Source organism: Triturus cristatus, chromosome 12 (genome assembly GCF_964204655.1).
Source record: "Triturus cristatus chromosome 12, aTriCri1.1, whole genome shotgun sequence".
Lineage (NCBI taxonomy): Eukaryota > Metazoa > Chordata > Amphibia > Caudata > Salamandridae > Triturus > Triturus cristatus.
This window is the reverse complement of record NC_140595.1, coordinates 16,272,755-16,291,171: the sequence shown is the minus strand read 5'-3', so window position 1 is coordinate 16,291,171 and position 18,417 is coordinate 16,272,755. Positions and strand designations below refer to the sequence as shown.

The following is an 18,417-nucleotide window of genomic DNA, read 5'->3' as shown; positions in this document are numbered from 1 at the left end:
CTCCCGTCGAGGACGGCCCCGTCAACGATTGTTCTGTCAACGGTGGTCCCGTCGATGGTGCCCTGTCTTCAACGTTGACCACAGCACCAGAGAAGTACACCTGCATCCCGGCGACACTAACGATGCCACTGTCGATTAAGATTTCTAAGGTTTCCAGAACCTGTCTGCGTCCTGAAGTCACCTCACCCAGCAAAATCTCTCCTCTACCACCAAGCCACCTGTTGGACATTGAGGAATCTGATGATGATGATGGTGGCCTGTTTGGTCCAGTTCACAGTCCGTCAGAACTGAATGTTAAATGTCAGGAGGAAGATGAGGATTATGAGAAGGAAAGGCATTATTGTTAACATTACTACCCTACACCTCCAAGACATTATGAGCCCAGAGTATACTATTCTGATCCTCAACCTCAGCAGGATACTGCGCATCTTCCAGCTTTTTTTATACAGGACCTCCAGGCCATGCTTACAGATTATCGGATGCAAAAGAAACAATTGATGGACGGAATGCTGGACAATGCAAACATTCACCCCCAAGCACAAGGATCTGGGTTAAATCCATCATTTATTTGCTCACCACACCACCCCAGTTTGGACCCAGCCATATGTAAATCAGTCATGACCCTGTTCCTTGTGGAAACAGTCCAGCCCAAATTTCCAAGCCAGTTCCTCCCTGGACCAGAAATAAGCCTCCTGGACCGGTTTCAGGGCATCACTCTTCATCAGCCAGGCTAGCTTGAATCCAGTGGCGTAGTGAGCACGGGATCCACGTCTGGGCATACCCTTCCCAGATGTTTACAGATTATCAGAGGCATTTCCCGCAACCCCCTCACCAGTAACCTGTTGCGCCACCCCTCTTGCTCCTGCACCTCTCCCTCGGCCAGCTTTTAAAATGATGCCTGCCTCCCATCTGGCTGTGCCACCAAGAGATGATACATCCTCATCTGATGATGAAAGAGAAGTGGATGAGATTGCTGAGACACAGCCTCCTTTGGATGAATATTAATGTTAACTGGTATTTGTATAGCGCATAATCACCGGCAGGTCTCTTAGCATTGTGGAGAGAGAAGTCAGAGCTGCTAGTGGCACCATAACAATACAAGGACAGGGAGCTAAACGGAGTCTAAGGCTTCTCTAAACAGGACCGTTTTGAACTGCTTCCTGAACGGGAGGAGTGAGGGCTCCTTGTGAAGGTGATCAGGCAGTTGGTTCCATAGTTGTGGAACCAGGACGGAGAAAGCTCTGCCCCCTTTGGATGCAGTATTGCAGCGTGGAAGGGCTAGGCGGCAGGCCTCGGCAGACCGCAGTATACGGCCCGGAACAAAGTACTCGAGGAGTTCTTTAATGTAGGCTGGGGCTTGCCCATAGATTGCTTTGTGAGCAATGCAGAGGCCTTTGAATTTTGCTCTCTGCCTGATGGGGAGCCAGTACAGCTTAACCAGCAGCGGGGTGGCATGAGACCTTGGGAGCCTGAAAATCATCCTGGCTGCATCGTTCAGTAACACCTGTAGTTTAATACGTTTCTGGGGGAGGCCGATATATAAGGCATTGCCATAATCCAACCTTGAGACAATAGTGACTGACACAATTGTCTGTAATGAGGTGGCTGAAAGGAGGGGGACTAGTTTCCGCAACTGCCTCATGAGACCTGTACAAGTGCCAACCACTGAAGTGACCTGGTTGGCCATGGAGAGCTTGAAATCAATTTTTATAACCAGACTTTTCACAACCGGCACCGGTGTGGGGGTAACACCTAGCTCCTGGGGCCAAAAAACGTCACTCCAAGGGTTGCTTCTGTTTGGGATCACAAGGACTTCCGTTTTCTCCGGGTTAATTTTCTGTGAATTGGCTGCCATCCAATTCACTGTAAATCTGGGAATGTTTTGTGCCAAATCATGCACGTGGGAGGAGTTGTCAATACGGAGGATGAGTTGGGTGTCATCCACATAGTTGAAGACTCTGCAGTCCCAACTAGCTAGGGCTGCCACTAGCGGCTGTAAGTATATATTGAAGAGGAATGGGGACAGAGCAGAGCCTTTGGGAACGCCACAGGTAAGTATGCCACTGTTCGATACCTGCTCACTCAACAGAATCCTCTGGGACCGGCATGACAGGAAGGATTCTATCCAGCGATGTGTTAACCCGCAGATGCCTACAGCAGTGAGTTTGGCCAACAGTTGTGTGTGGCTGACCGTATCGAAAAACGCTGATAGGTCTAAAAAAATCAGGGCGCTCGGTCTTTTATTGTCTGTCATAATTCTGAGCTCATCAAGTACTGACAGCACCACCAACTCAGTACTGTGGTGGGCTCTAAAACCTGCCTGTTGCCCCTGGAGTAGATGATGTTCCTCCAGGAAAGCCGAGAGGGTTATAAGGACATGTTGTTCCACTGATTCCAGTGCTCTCAGCAGTATCAGTCTTACCAGCCCCAATACAGGCAGGGGTATCAGCAAAAGTCCTACCGTAAATCTTCTTTGGCTGGTTTCTCTAAACTAGGGCCTCGCTGAAGACCACCTCCTCAGAGAAGCAACACAGGCCACAAACAGTGACCATCTCCAGGTACCAGCAACTCCACCTTCTCATCCTGCAGGTGTGAATATATCCAATTACCTCCATCAATGGCACACCATCACTTCAGACAGATGGGTATTAAACCTTGTCAAAGATGGCCATTCCCTAGAGTTTACAGAGAAACCACCTACCAATACACCAAGGGGAGGACTCCCCCCTCATCTTCAATTACTATGTAAGGAAGCTTTCTTACTACTTGCCGAAGGAGCAATAGAGAAAGTCCTGGTTGCCCACAAAAGCAAAGAATTTTACTCCTGTTTTTTCCTTATTCACAAGAATAAGGAGAGTAGACACCAATCCTAGATCTCAGGAAGCTCAACAAATACCTCCGCAAGCAATCTTTCTGGATGATAACTCTCTTCGACATTCTTCATTGTCTCAAAAGCGTAAATTTCATGATATCTCTAGACATGGAAGACGCTTACTTCCATATCCTCATCCATCCCAAACACTGCAAGTATATTTGTTTCATGGTAGCTGGTTACCCATTACCAATTCAAGGGCCTTGCCTTTGGCCTCAATTCAGCCCCTTGTATATTCACTAAGTGCATGGCCCCGGTAGCAGCTGCACTCGGGAAGCAAGGTCATCAGGTATTCCCTTACCTAGACGACTGGCTGCTAAAAGCTTCAACTAGAGGACAAGCTGCCTGAGCGACTAAGGCCTGTCTCTTGCTTTTTCTCAAACGGGGCCTCATCATAAATTGGCGAAAGTCCTCCACCAGTCTCAGTCAGACGATTACATTTCTCAGAGCCAATCTAGACTGTATACAAAACAAAGCCTTCCTCTCCCAGGACAGAAATGGGAGGTTAGCACAGCTGGCTCAAAAATTTGCAAGAAAACAATAAGTTTCTGTGAGACTGTCTAAGTCACTCCTAGACATGATCTCTTCTGCCATAAACTTGGTACCTTTGGCATGCCTCAAGAGGAGGCTGTTACAAGAGGAGCTGCAACTCCAATGGATACAGTCAGACGGGTCCTTCAAGGACTTGGTTTCCATTACCCCACGAATGGTACCCACGGTGGCATGGTGGCCTCATAAACCACATCTCTCTCAAGGCCTCACATTCCTGCCCCTTGTCCCAGATTTCATCATCACCATGGGTGCTTCCATGGAGGGCTGGTGAAGCCATTTGCAAGACCTTCTGCTCCAAGGAAGGTGGTCAACAACTCAAAAGTCTCTACACATCAACAGCTTGAAGCTAAAGACCATTTTTCTTACCCTGCAGGCTTTCTTCCCAAGGATTGCAAAATCCTCTGTGCTGGTCCATACCAACAATACGTCCAGCATGTATTATATCAACAAACAGGGAGGAACTTGATCTCTAACACTATCTCAAGAAGCCCTGTGGGATTGGCTCATACCCCACTGCATATTCTTAAAAGCCAAACTCTTCCTGGAGTCCACAACATGGTAGTGGACGCTCTCAGCAGGACCAAGGACAGTTGCCATGAGTGGGAACTGGACCAACACCAGTTAAACAAAATATTCTCATTATGGCCATTATAGGGGAAGTCAGCGCTGGACCTCTTCGCAACGGACAGCAATGCCAAATGCCAGTTCTACTCCAGTCATTTCCCTCTCCCAGGGTCATGGGAAATTCCCCTTCAATGTGCTAGTCTGGGATTTATCGTGCGCTTTTCTCTCCTTCCCACTGATTACCAAGGTGCTCACCAAGATGAAGATGGAATGATGCAGTCTCCTACTTATGGCTAACAAGTGGCCCAGGCAGCACTGGTTTCCGGAGCTGTTCCTGTTGGAAACCAAGCCCATTTGCCTGTATTGTTTCTACCCACCGTCCTCTAAGGGTATTTAATTTACCTACTATACTGCTTGCTAGTCTGAATCAAGCATGCAAATCTATGAAATATGCAAAACTAGATAAGAAAATAGGCTACTTACTTGTAACTTCAGACATCCAGTATTGGTATCTTCCATAGATTCACATGTGACCCACCCTCCTCCCATGCGAGGCTTCCCTTTTAACGAGGCATATTATTCCCACTTGTGCTTGAAAATCTGAGGAAGTCAGACTCTCTTGGGAAGGTTCTAGAGGGTGCTGCAACCTAATTGGTTATAGTTCAATGTTTGGTCCTTTTTAAAAAAAGGACAGATAGGCTATTAAGGTCATGCCCTCGTGCCATCATAGCCTATGTTAGTTATACTTACTGCTTTATTATAGTACTGTGGGACTCCCACTTCGTCCACAGGGAATGATTCAAGCTTGTGAATCTATGAAAGATATCAATACTGGATAAGTGCAGTTACATGTAAGTAACTTATTTTCTTCCACAGACTTAAGGTTCTGTTCACTAAGAGTATGATACAAGGGAAGTCCTGAGAGCTGAGCCACAACAAATGTCTGTTCTAGGTGTGTGGCTTCTGTTTAATGGCAGTGTATCTGCTTTGGGATCTTGTAACCCTGAAGTTGATTGAAAATGGTAATAGAATTCCATTTTGGGGCAGTTATTTAACATGGTGGGGTTTCTAAACAAGACATGTATGTGTTTATAAATATAAAATACACATCTATGAGACACCCACCATAAATATTCTTCCAAGTCAGTGAGCGCTGTGCAATTGTTATGCTCCTCAATCGAGAAATCACGCATTCGTACTGGGTGTGAAAATCACCAAGGGAGATATTGAGGAGGCGGAGTGTAAAAAAACTGAAGAAAACAGAAAAAAATTATCTTGGAAAGGACTATAGACAAATACACACGCACAGACACACACATTGCTCACAGGAACATTTGAACAAAATCATTAGATTTGTTTATCTATGGTTCTTTTTCAAAATTTGAATAAGAGCTGATCCTATTCCAGAACTATGTTGTGTTCTCCCCTGTCAACAAAACTCAGTGGGGTCTTTGAAAAGCCGCTGAGAAGCAGACACGGGTAAGCAGACCAGGTACCAGCCACGGTCCTGTATTCAAAAGAGGCTTTTTGCATCGCTAGAGAGACTGCATGTCGTGTTCCTCTCCGTTCTCCTCTGGAATCAACCCTCCGAGAAGCAATATCTTCTCGAACAAATGATTTTGTCTGCCATTGTAGAACCTTCACATTTTGGTACAACTTATCATCCTCTGCAACCAGATACATTGATCACTCAGGATCCGGTATCCTTGGTATCAGGGAGGTCGCCATCTTCTGGCAACGGTCAGTCAGATAGTCAACCAAGGAATCGTGGACTTCCAACTCAGTCGTGTTTTGTGATCACGCACCCTCTCAATAGTGAATGTAGATCACCAGACTGGGCTGTACCCAGTCTCGTGCCCTTGTCCGCTGACTTTTGCACTGGCTGTTCATGAAGCCACTCTTCAAGAACTTCCCAGAACTAAATCTGTTCAAATGTACGCATGACGCAAATAATTTACCTTTAGCTGGTGTTACAGGTAGGATTACTTGTACACCCCAGCTTTAATGCTATTTTGGTAGTCACATTATACTGTTTTGCTTTCATTATTTAGTCGGCTTGTTTGAAGGTAATGTTTTTGTGTTTTTTATAAATATTGCAAGATATTTCTGATTGCACAAGATCACACTGTAAGAGAACTTGATTGACTTTCTGAGACTCTTGTACTAAGGGAAACTTTTATGGTTCTTTGAACCGAAATAAAGTTATTCTTGACTGACTGACTAAGGGAGGAAGCTGTAGTATGGTAACAGCGATCAGCAGTTTGAGTCGCACAATTAGATCTCAGTGGTGAGTAGGGCTTGAACCTGATGTCAGTACTGGGGGGGAGGGAGCTTGGTTTATTTTTGGATTGGTAGGGGGCTCTACATTTGAGAACCAAATGATAAATCGGTTTATTTAGAATCCCATCACACCTGGAACTACTGGACTCTCAGGAGGTCACATACGAAGCTTGAATAAGAATACGAGACACCTAAAAAGGATCTTGTCTTCTAGATGGACAACTCATTAGTGAACGGTCGATCAATTTTATGTGCTTTGGCCAAAATGCATCAACTTACTGCTCCTGATGTTAAGATATCGAAGCAGCAAAATGTAGCAGGACATACCACCTTGTGATGACCACAGGCAGTCTGAATATGCGAGACGAGATGGACAGCTATACAGAACTCGCCCGGACGAATGTCACTTGATAAGCGTGGATGGCGAGAGGGCAGGTGTGCAAGGGATACTAATGTCCAGGGGCCACCTCAGCTTCCTTCAAGGCTCCTCAGGCGCCCATGAAATGGGGCCACCCCAAGCTACGCCACTCTTCTCTATAAATAGATGGGCGGCCAGAGGTCATTGGTCTGCCTTTCTTGGGATAGATCAATCTTTTTAACCTACTTCAGTTTAAGACAGAGCATCTAAACATTGACTGCTCTTTAGATAAAGTAGACATCGACTGCAGATGGAGAAGGAATTAGCTGGAGAAATGGGGACTTGGTTTTCAAAGTGGAGAGACACTTTAGTTTCAGAAGTTCCTAAGTGAACAGATTACAATGTCAAACTACCAAATGTAACTTTTATTTGAAGAAACAAGTAAAGAAATGTATATAAGGAAGTTGTTACCTCCATTACAGGTGTAGTCAGGGTAGGGGTGTGGCCAATGTAATTAAGGGTGTGGCTTGAAACACTTTAGCTAAAAATCAGTACTTAGCATATTGTGCTGCCTGACTGGTATTTCGCTGCTTCTGTCCATTCATCCAGATATATATATATATAACACAAGTAACATTACACCTACAACAAGCCAGGACTATTGGCTTTGTCAATCGTTGTAAATTGCATAAGATAAATAAGCAACAACTATGACTTTGTTGTATATAATATTGAAAATTCTTTCGTTCTTGTAAGCAAGGTTGTGGCTAAGGCGAGAGCTACCGATTTTCTGGCTGAGAAAACTGGTTCCAGCCTCACTTCAGCTCAACATCCTGTGATTCAAAAGATGACTATGTCCTTGTGTAATGTAATCGGTGCTCCTAGTTTTGCTATATAAAACTGAACAATGAGTCTCTTTGAAGTTACATCAAAAGCAGTGGCAGGTGGTACTATTGCAGAGTTAAGCTTTCTTTTTACCCCACCCTGAGGGTAAAAACGGAGGGCCCGGTAGAGACCCGTCTCAGCACCTACATTTAAGGACTGCCGGTGCTGAACACCGGAAGGACCTGGCCCACTTAAAGCCCTTGGTGTAGTAAACATTCTGTTACCACACTCCCAATACAAGTGTGTTGGCTACTCCAGAGAGAGAAGATCGTTTTTGAGCTAGTGTGTTTATAAAAATCAATAGCATTGTTTTGGGGCGCCTCTTTACCTGATACAAAACGTTTTTAAGAGGTGAACTAACAAAATTATAAGATCTTCAGCAGAGAGCCATTGAATGAATTAATGAATTCATGAGCAAATTTACATACCCATCTCACAATCTGTTTATTATGGTTCTGTGACGAAAGAACGAAGAAAGGTGGCAGATTTTTGCAACCAAACAAAGCCCAGTAACAAAGATATATATATATATATATATATATATATATATATATTCCATACATACATACACACGCACCGCACCGGAGCAGCCGCACCACAGCTGGAGACATCAATTCAAGTAAGCCGTGCACAACAGGATGTGAATATCTTGTTTAATGAATCATATGCAGGCACCAAAACAAGAGCAGGACGCCTACGTGTTTCTGCTTACGTCCAGTGTTGCCAGATTTTTAGACCCGTCCCAAGCCCAAAGCCGCTCAAATATAAGCCCAAAATAAGCCCAATCAGACCAGTTTCAGCCCAAAAACCAGCCCAAATTAGCAAGTCTCCAATTATGCACAAATTGTCATCAGAAACAATTTTAACGACAAATATACATTCTATTCAATATACAGATGGTGGGAGGGTGTTAACTGGGCACCTGCCTTAATGCTATTAATTTTTAAGACCAGTTCTCTCTGATGAGAGTCTAGAGAAGGACCGACAGGTGTTCTGTGAGCTTCAGCCCATTTGATCTCACTCCGAGTTATCTGGCTTCACTGTGGAGCAACCACCACGGCGGCATACATCAAGCCTTCTATTTGCAGAGTTGTCATCTATTTACAGAAGGACATGTCTGGAGACACATGTTTCAGTGCCCTGTGCCCAAACTCCGCTGCCAAGCCGAAATCCTGCAGCATGAAAGGGGTTGGAAGCTTCGGTAATAAGTATGTGCGCTTGAACGTCGGTGGTTACTTGTGTTACACCACTGTGCAGGTGCTTACAAGACAAGACACCATGCTGAAGGCTATGTTCAGTGGGAAAATGGAAGTGCTGACCGACAAAGTAGGTTGGATTCTTATAGATCGCTGTGGAAAACATTTCGGAACCATTTTGAACTACTTGCGAGATGACACTATTACACTTCCAAACACTGGACAGGAGATCAAAGAACTAATGGCATAAGCAAAATATTACCTGATCCAGGGCCTTGTGGAGATGTGCAAGGCAGCCTTACAGGACAAGAAAGAAACTTATACTCCAGTATGTAATATCCCTATCATCACATCTCCAAAGGAGGAAGAGAAACTAAAAGAATCGTCTACCAAGCCTGTGGTTAAGTTACTGTATAATAGGAGCAACAATAAATATTCCTACACTAGCAACTCTGATGATCATTTGCTGAAGAACATTGAGCTCTTCGACAAGCTTTCCTTGCGCTTCAATGGGCGAGTTCTGTTCATTAAGGATGTGATTGGGGATGAGATCTGCTGCTGGTCGTTCTATGGACAAGGGAGGAAGCTGGCCGAGGTCTGCTGCACATCCATCGTCTATGCCACTGAAAAGAAGCAAACTAAGGTGGAGTTTCCTGAAGCTCGAATCCATGAGGAAACACTGAACGTTCTGCTGTATGAGAGTCCTCTAGTACCAGATAACTCCCTACTGGAGGCTACCAGCCGCAGTCGAAGCCAGGCATCGCATAGCGAGGAGGACGAAGGGCTGAAACGTCGAGACCGGGTGCGCTGGATCCACGTGAAGAGATACAGCACATACGATGACAGACAACTCAGTCACCAGTCTGCCCATAGAGACTAACGGGCTCTGGCTTTTTTTTGTTTAGCTGTTTTATTTTAGAGGAGGTGAAATCACCTATACAGAATCTGTTTTAGAACACTAAGGCTGATTTTTGGTAGCTTGCAGGCTTTGTGCCAAATCCAAGTCTTTTTGGTGCTTTCTGGTTTTCAGTTGCATCCTCACCTGCGTCGAGGCGGTACCTCTGAGATCAGCAAAGTAACTGTGGCATGTGCCTGGAACCATCTAATTAACTTGGCCCATTGGCCAAGGTCCTTGCTGGTGAGACTGCTTTTTAAATAATTAAGATCATGAAACACAGGTGCCTTTTGATGCCTTCGAACAACTGCTATTGACATTGATGGGGGCAAAGGGCTCTACACTGTATAATCCTCTCTCAAATAGGGAGCTCCAAGCTGACAAACTGAAGGCAGCGTTCATAAGTAGGCATATTGTGTATACCCGTCAAAGAAGAGAACCTGAAGCGGCAAAGCCTTGTCTGGGCTCAAAGGGGTTCTCCTTCTTTGGCTCGTCCAGGTCTTTTGCGAATGCACAACACTAATATTTAAACCAGTCTTCCAGAATGTGTAAAATTTGTTTACTATTGCAAAATATTCACATCAGTTATATACGCTCTACTGCTGTAATAATGAGCATAGTGCAAGACATTTGTCGGTGATGCCCAACTGAGCATCTTTGTATTTAGGCCAAATCCTACCTAGGCATTAGCCAACAGAAATACCTACGTTTATGTCATTTTTTCATTTAATTAAACTACAATAGCAGTTCTCACTGTGACTTCTAAGAGCCCCTGCAGCTCCACTCTGCCTATTGCTTAAAGATTCAGCCCCCCCCCCGAAATTTGGCTCCAGTTGCGCCTCTGACTCACTCTCACTCACCTGAGGTCGGGCGTCGAAGTCCGGACTCAGCAACTGCGGGCGCCGCCGGGCGGCCTACTGCTGTGCTGCGTGACTCCAGGCTGTGCTGTCGACTGGTGGTGGGCTCACTGTCAATGGGCTGGCTAGCCTGCGCTACGCAGAGAGCGCTGCCTGCGAGCACCGCCCGCCGCCGCCTGCTGACTGTGGCCTGGGTGACCAGTGGACCACAGTGGGCGGCAGCAGCAGTGATACCACGTGCGTCCGACTCCTCATGACGACGATGACGATCATGCGTCCACTGTTGAGCCGAGCGCCGCGCCGAAAGAAAGAGCTCACTGAGTGACTCACGTCACTCAGTCCCAGCATTATATGAGAACCGCAGGGGCTGGCCAAAAAATGATACCCATGGCCGTCATTACAGGAGTGATGGCCCTGGGGGACCCCCACCTTGGCCCGCAGTGCCCACACACACAAGTTGACACAATAACAAAGCTAGGTGACCCCTCTGGGTGGTGCTGCGTGCGGCGGTGCAGCACGCATGTGCAAATTAGGAGTGAGTGCACCTACAGTACAAAACGTAACAAGTAAGCGTTCTGCACAACATCACGTGCGCCGTCATGGTCATGATGCATGCCTGCTGGCTGGCTGCTGCTCTAGGGTGGGCGGGGTCATCATGTGCGCACAGGCAGGCCCAGAATCGGACCTCCAATGAGTAGCAGTCTCTCAGCGCGCGCTGCGCTCTCATTTGCCACTGATAGTGACTGCCACCATAACGCCACGGACTCCTCGCGGTCGGTGCCCGCCCAGGCCAGTAAAATTGCGCACACCCTTTTAATTCTAGCCCAAAAAGTAGCACCCCGCCAGGCATGGGTTTTTCGGGCACAACTGGGAAAAAAGTCGCCCAATTGTACGGGAAATACATATCCCACCACCAACGTGACTTAAGAACAGTCCTTCCTCGATAGCACTGCCGTCGATCTTCGCGGACTAGACCGCTGCCTTATTTTAAGTTTGAACTCAAGTCAGGCGCCATGATAGTTTTCCAGCTTCATTCCCTCTCGCAGTTAATACACTTGAAATATCGACCTAGTTGTTCCATTGGGAAATTATATTGATAAACTTTATTCTACTTCCAAAAACAACCATAATCACATTCATACTGATGTCTCATATTGAACGTCACTGCATGAAGGAATTTAATTAATATTGAATTATTATTACCGTTCTGTGTAATGCAATGAAGTAAAAATATGAAACAGCATAATATATTGAAATTCATTCGAAGTAATGAGATAAAAGTGTTTGAAACAACATGACTTAATATCAATGATGTGCACCACAAGGGGAACATCACACTTCGTTTATCCCTGCGCAGCAATAAGATAGAAATGTGTGAAACAAGACAACTTGAATCAAATGCCCTGGTGTAGGTGCCTGAAAATCTGAACATAAGCCAGCATTCAAAACCCTTGCATCATTGCCACTAAGTGTACCTTTACAAATGTCCAACCAACAGCTTGAACTAGAGGCAACCCATTAGACAAAATATGAGAAACTTCACATGCATGTGCATAGTGGCAGCAACTTGACATTTACAGTTCCAGTGTGTAGGATCCTCAATGGTAAATCTTCAGTCCTCAAATATGGCCCACCTCCCAGATAAAAAAGCACAAAGATGAAGTAAAGCACATATTGAGACACCATAAAAGTCAGAATCGCAATCACTGCAGCGTATTTTAAATGGAAGGGTCAATGTGCAAGAACGTGATCAACAAATTGTCAGGCCAAGAGTATCCGCCACTAATTTTCCTATATTGTTCGTAGCGGAGGCCTGACAATTCAAGTGCCTAATATGCTGGGTCATAAAGTGCTAACTATCAGGCCCATGTTATACGGTCAGGTAAAGAGGAACCCTCTTGGAACTGATCGGATTTATCACATATCATTCATTCCCACTCAATTCTTTTAGAGCCAAACATATCTTCAAGGATCTCACATAAACCCAAAATGTGGGCCCCAAAAAACAATTATAAGCACATTGGTGAACAACTCAATCATTTTGTAAAGATACAATTTTATTAAAAAGATTATTTCTAGAAACATATAAAAATACAATGATGTGATGAAAAATCGCAGTTAAAAATTACAAATTACAGTGCACAATAGACAGAAAGATACGTGACGAGCATTAAAATCATCATATAGTGGTTATTTCACAAGAATCAATCAATTAAAAAAAAACAACAATAGATATTAAGATTGGATAGAAAAAGTTCTGTGAATATAACCTAAATGAACAAACAAGGGCGTTGACGAGTTTCGGTGGCAATAGACGATGTCTCTCTCAATGTCTACTCTATGGTGCAAATTCGCGTAACCTAATTAAAAAACAAACATAAGTATAGAATCACAATCATGTATTCATACATAAATTTTGGTTATATTCACAGAACTTTTTATATCCAATCTTAATATCTATTGTTTTTTTTTAAATTGATTAATTCTTGTGAAATAACCACTATATGATGATTTGAATGCTCTTCACGTATCTTTCTGTCTCTTGTGCACTGTAATTTGTAATTTTTAACTGCGATTTTTCATCACATCATTGTATTTTTTTATGTTTCTAGAAATAATCTTTTTAATAAAATTGTATCTTTACAAACTTATTGAGTTGTTCACCAATGTTCTTATAATTGTTTATCTGAAAGAGACACGTAAGTGATAGATTCCTTACCTTAGAATAATCCCCAGGCGTTAGACTGGATTCGGAAAGTTTTGCTAGCAGTACCCCTGCGTGTCAGTAGGTGGTGTTGTGCGGCACCGCGTCCGTTGCTGGCGTCATAAGCGCCGAGATGACGTCACGGAGACTACTTAGGTGCCACCCATGCACGCTGACGTCAGTTCTTTCTTTTTCCGCGCCAGCAAGCGCAGATCCTGATAGAACACGTACCGTAGTCACTTTTTGACTACCCTTTTTTGAGACTTGGTGCACGTAGGGATGCCAGGATTTAAGTCTTGTGGGTCCGTCCGTCGCAATATGTCGGTGGCGGACCCCCACGATGTTTGCCTCTACTGCCTGGAGACCGACCACAACTCCCGGTCCTGCCGGGACTGTCGGGCCATGGCCCGAAGGCCTTGAGGGAGCAGTGACGGAAGTTGCTAGAGGCCCAGCACTCGTACCAGCGCCGTTCCAGGTCCGGGGATGGTTCCCGAGAACACTCGCAGGGCCGCAGTCATCGCTCCTCAGGCTCCAAGTCTTTGCCCTCGGATTCGGGTGAGCGACAACATAAAAAGAAGTCGAAGAAGTGAGTTCGCTCTCCGACGTCCCCCCGTCGGTCCTCGGATGCGGACGAGGGGGATAGGGGTTCTGCCCCTGCGGCTCCTTTGGAGTCTGTGAGTCCTGTGGCCTTACCCACCTTACCCGCGTCCGTCGGCGACTCCCGAACAGGTACAAGAATTTCTTGCTACCTTGGACCGCCTTTTTAGGCCTCGGGCTCCCGTGGGTGCGCCTTCGGGCCCCGCGGTCCCGTGTCCGGATCCTGTGGGGCCGCCGGCAGATCCAGCTTCGGCGCCACAGTATCCTGCGCTGTTGGCTCCGGCTCCACAAGGTTCAGCGCTGCCAGCTCCGGCACCGGTGCCACCCTCGGCTCCACCCTCAGCTCCACCTCCAGCACCGCAGTGGGGGCCTTTTGTCCCGCTCTTGCCGCGGTTCCAGGACCATTTTGTTCCTACCTGGGATCCGCATTGGTACACGGCGCCGGCTTGGCCCCGGCCGGCGCCGTTCACGGCGCCGTTTCTGACGCCGTATGTTCCTTCTCCTGCTCCAGGTCTGCCGCCGTGGTCTGTTCCCCATGCAACTGAGGTGGAGGACGACTGGAAGGGGTCCGAGGACCCTCTTGCCCATCAGTGTGACTCCCTCACTGATGTCTTGTTGGGCACTTGGTCGCGGCCAGCCACAGGGTCCCCTGTGGATAAGAATGTCGCCAGGCGTCACCGCCCGGCACCTGGTGACCCTGCTTTTCTGACCACTCATCCTACGCCTGAGAGTCTGGTCATTCAAGCCTCGACGTCACAGAGTGCTTTACATACGGCCCCGCCGGATAAGGACTCTAAGAAGCTGGAGCAGTTCGGTAAGCGGTTGCTCTCTTCGACCAGCTTGGGGCTGAGGTCAGTGAACACCACTTGCTTATTAGGCCGCTATTCCCACGTAGTGTGGGATACAGTTGCGCAGGTGTTGCCTCAGTGTCCTGAGGAGATCCACGCTGTGCTGTCCCAAGCTGTTGCTGAGGGTCAAGATGCGGCTAAGTTCGCCATTCGGTGTGGTTTGGACACCGCGGACTCCCTGGGTAGGGCAATTTCTACGACTGTGGCGCTGCGTCGCCACGACTGGTTGCAATCGACTGGGTTCTCGCCCAATGTCCAGGGCTCGCTCATGGACATGCCCTTTGACGGCACTCGCCTGTTTGGCGATAAGGCCGACAGTGCACTGGAGCGTTTGCGGGCCACGGCCAAGTCCTTGGGTGTTTCTGCGAAGAGCCCGGCCACTCAGCACGGCCAAGGACGCGGCTTCCACAGGGGCGGGTCTGGGAATCAGCGTGAGGGTCAGTCCACCTCCGCCCCCGCTACTTCTTCCTCCAAACCTTCCTAATCAGAGCTTTGTGGTGCACCCCACGCAGGTGGGTGGCAGGGTTCGCCGCCACCTCCCCCACTGGCGCGACATAACCCCAGACAAGTGGGTGTTGCAGATCATCTGCAGGGGTTACTTCCTTCCCTTTCAGTCCTCCCCACCAGCCATGCCACCTCTGTGCCACCGCATGTCTGGAGATCACTTGGTACTTCTCCAGCTGGAAGTCACGGCCCTCTTGGCCAAGGGGGCCATCGAGTGCGTTCCTGGGCCGGACGTAGGGAGTGGTTGTTATTCCCACTATTTTCTGGTCCCCAAGAAGGACAAAGGGGGCCTGCGACCCATCTTGGACCTCCGGAATGTCAATCACTACCTCCAGAAGGAGAAGTTCAAAATGCTGACTCTGACTCAGGTCCTGGGTGCTCTCGACCCTGGAGACTGGATGGTAGCGTTGGACTTGCAGGATGCATATTTTCACATCCCCTTCCTGCCGGCCCACCAGCGTTACCTGCGGTTCACGGTAGGCCAGGAGCATTTTCAGTTTGCCGTGCTCCCCTTTGGCCTTGCCAGCGCCCCTCGGGTGTTCACGAAAGTGATGGCGGTGGTCGCAGCTTATCTGTTCAGGTCAGGGGTGTCAGTCTTCCCTTACCACGACGACTGCTTGTTGAAGGAAGGCTCGCCCCAGGCAGTCATCAACCACCTTCAGACTACAGCCGACCTCCTGCATTTGCTGGGGTTCTCCATCAACGTGCCGAAGTCGCACCCGAGTCCCTCTCAGAAGCTCCCCTTCATCGGAGTGGTTCTGGATTCAACGCTGTTTTGGGTTTATCCTCCCGAGCAGGGAGTCCGGAATATTCAGGCTATGATTCCGAACTTTCAGCCTCTGTCCCAGGTTTCAGTCAGGATGATGCTCCGGCTTCTGGGCCTGATGGCCTCCTGCATTCTGCTGGTGACACATGCCAGATGGCATATGCGGGCTCTGCAGTGGGACCTGAAGTCCCAGTGGGTGCAACATCAGGGCAACCTGTCTGATCATGTCCGGATCTCGGAGGGCACTGCATGGCAATTGCAGTGGTGGCTCATGAATCGCGATTGGGTCAATGGCAGATCCCTCTCCCTTCCCCAACCCGAGCACACAGTGGTGACGGATGCGTCCCTCCTGGGATGGGGTGGCCACTTGGAAGAGGCGGAGATCAGAGGCCTCTGGTCTCCGGCAGAGTCCCGGCTCCATATCAATCTGTTGGAGCTTTGTGCGATCCGACTTTCACTGAAGGCATTCCTTCCCTCTGTCCAGGGAAGTGTGGTGCAGGTGTTCACGGAGAACACCACCGCCATGTGGTAATTTCGTCGCGAGTGGAGTTGCGGTCTGTTGTACGCCTTTCCACCTATACCACTTCTGCCCAGAGTGTTGAAGAAGATTCGGCGCGACCGGGCCCAAGTCATCCTGGTGGTTCCGGATTGGGCACGAAGATACTGGTATCCCCAGCTACTCAGCATGGCGATTGACCCCCCGATTCGACTGCCTCTTCGGGAGGATCTTCTGTCGCAGCAGCAGGGGACGGTCCTCCACCCGAACCTGTCCCGCCTCCACCTCCATGCGTGGAGATTGAGCGGCGACAGTTAACAGCTTTTGATCTTCCTCCCGAAGTCTGTGATGTCATTCTGGCAGGCAGGCGTCCCTCCACTAAGTCGGTATACGCCTGCAGGTGGAACAAGTTTGAGGCATGGTGCGCAGCTAAGGCTGTGGATCCCCCTTTCTGCCCCTCTTTCTGCGGTCCTTCTGTTACTTCTTTCTTTGGCCCAGCAGGGCTCTGCTCTGGGCACTGTCAAAGGTTATCTTTCGTCCATCTCCGCCTTTTTACGGTTTCCAGATCAGCCCTCTCTTTTTAAGCCCCCGGTTGTTAGCCGTTTGCTCAAAGGCATTAAGCACACGTTTCTTCCCGTGCCGTTCATGATGCCTCAATGGGACTTAAACCTTGTCTTGACATATCTGATGTGCGCTCCCTTCAAGCCCCTTCATACCTGTCCTTTGCGTCTTCTCACTCTCAAGACAGCCTTCCTGGTTGCAATCACCTTTGCCAGAAGAGTGAGTGAGCTCCAGGCTCTTTCTTCCAAACCTAATTTCCTTTCTGTTCATCTGGACAAGGTGGTTTTAAGGACCCGTCCTTCTTTCCTGCCAAAGGTTGCCACGCCCTTTCACATCGGGCAGACTATCACTTTGCCCACTTTCTTTCCGCCTCCGCATCCTTCGAAAGAGGAAGAGAGGCTCCACCGTCTGGACCCAAAACGTGCACTGTCGTTCTGCCTGCAGCGCACAGGACAGTTACGGGTGGATGACCAACTCTTCGTTGGCTACGTGGGCGCCAAAAGAGGTCGGGCTGTGCACAAACGGACCATCTCTCGTGGGTCATTCTGTGCATCAAGGCCTGTTACTTGTTGGCTAAGAAGGAGCCTCGTGTGGGGCTGCGTGCCCATTGTACCAGGGCAACGGCAGCCACTACTGCCTTGGGACGCGGCGTCCCCTTGCAGGACATTTGTCAGGCAGCTACGTGGGCCTCGCTGCACATGTTTACCAAACAGTACTGCCTTAACTGTCAAGTCAGGAGAGACAGCTTCTTTGGCCGTTCTATTCTCCGTGACTTTCTGGTGTAATCTTGTTCGCAGACCCACCACCGGGGTTGGTATTGCTGGGGTATCTATTCTAAGATAAGGAATCAATCACTAACGTGCCTCTTTCAGATGCACAAGTTACTACTTGTGTAACAATATATCTGTAAGAGACATTAGTTAGTGATAGATTCCTTACCGCCCCACCCATCCTCCCCATTCTGCGACCTGATTTCTAGGGTTAAGGTCTAGTTCTCCAGTATTGGGGTGTCTTTCATAGATTCACATGCTTGAATATTCCCCGTCGTCGGAGTGGGAGTCCCACGGTAAATAATATAGCAAAAAAATAAAATATACATATATATATAGTCATAATATATATATATATATATATATATATATATATAAAGTAATCATCTAAGACAGAGATATAAATAGGTAATAACCTCAAGAATGTCCCTATATGAAATCTGTATAGAGATACATAGAAAGAGAAAAAAGACATTCGCAGTCTATCTCTGTCATTATGTTAGTCCAAACTACGGCCAATCAGGCGCCAGCTCCTCTCCGGAACCTTCTCCTCAGAGCTCCTCACCTCAGATTTTCTACTGCACGTCGTGTGACAGGGAGTCTCCCTGAGCTCTGCTCAGTTTTTTCTCTTCAGCATGTCTTCAAGTAAGAAGTCTTTGTTTAGACCTTGTTCCTCTTGTGGAAAACTACGTTTATTCTCGGAAGATCCACA

At 47.6% G+C, this 18,417-nt stretch overlaps 1 protein-coding gene and 1 pseudogene across 4 annotated transcripts in view; both read left to right on the top strand.

The window, feature by feature from the left end:
• Positions 1 to 18,417, top strand: part of CELF5 (CUGBP Elav-like family member 5) — a 376,224-nt gene that overhangs the window by 20,218 nt on the left and 337,589 nt on the right. The window lies entirely within an intron of this gene.
• Positions 8,481 to 9,606, top strand: LOC146772205 (BTB/POZ domain-containing adapter for CUL3-mediated RhoA degradation protein 2 pseudogene; annotated as a pseudogene).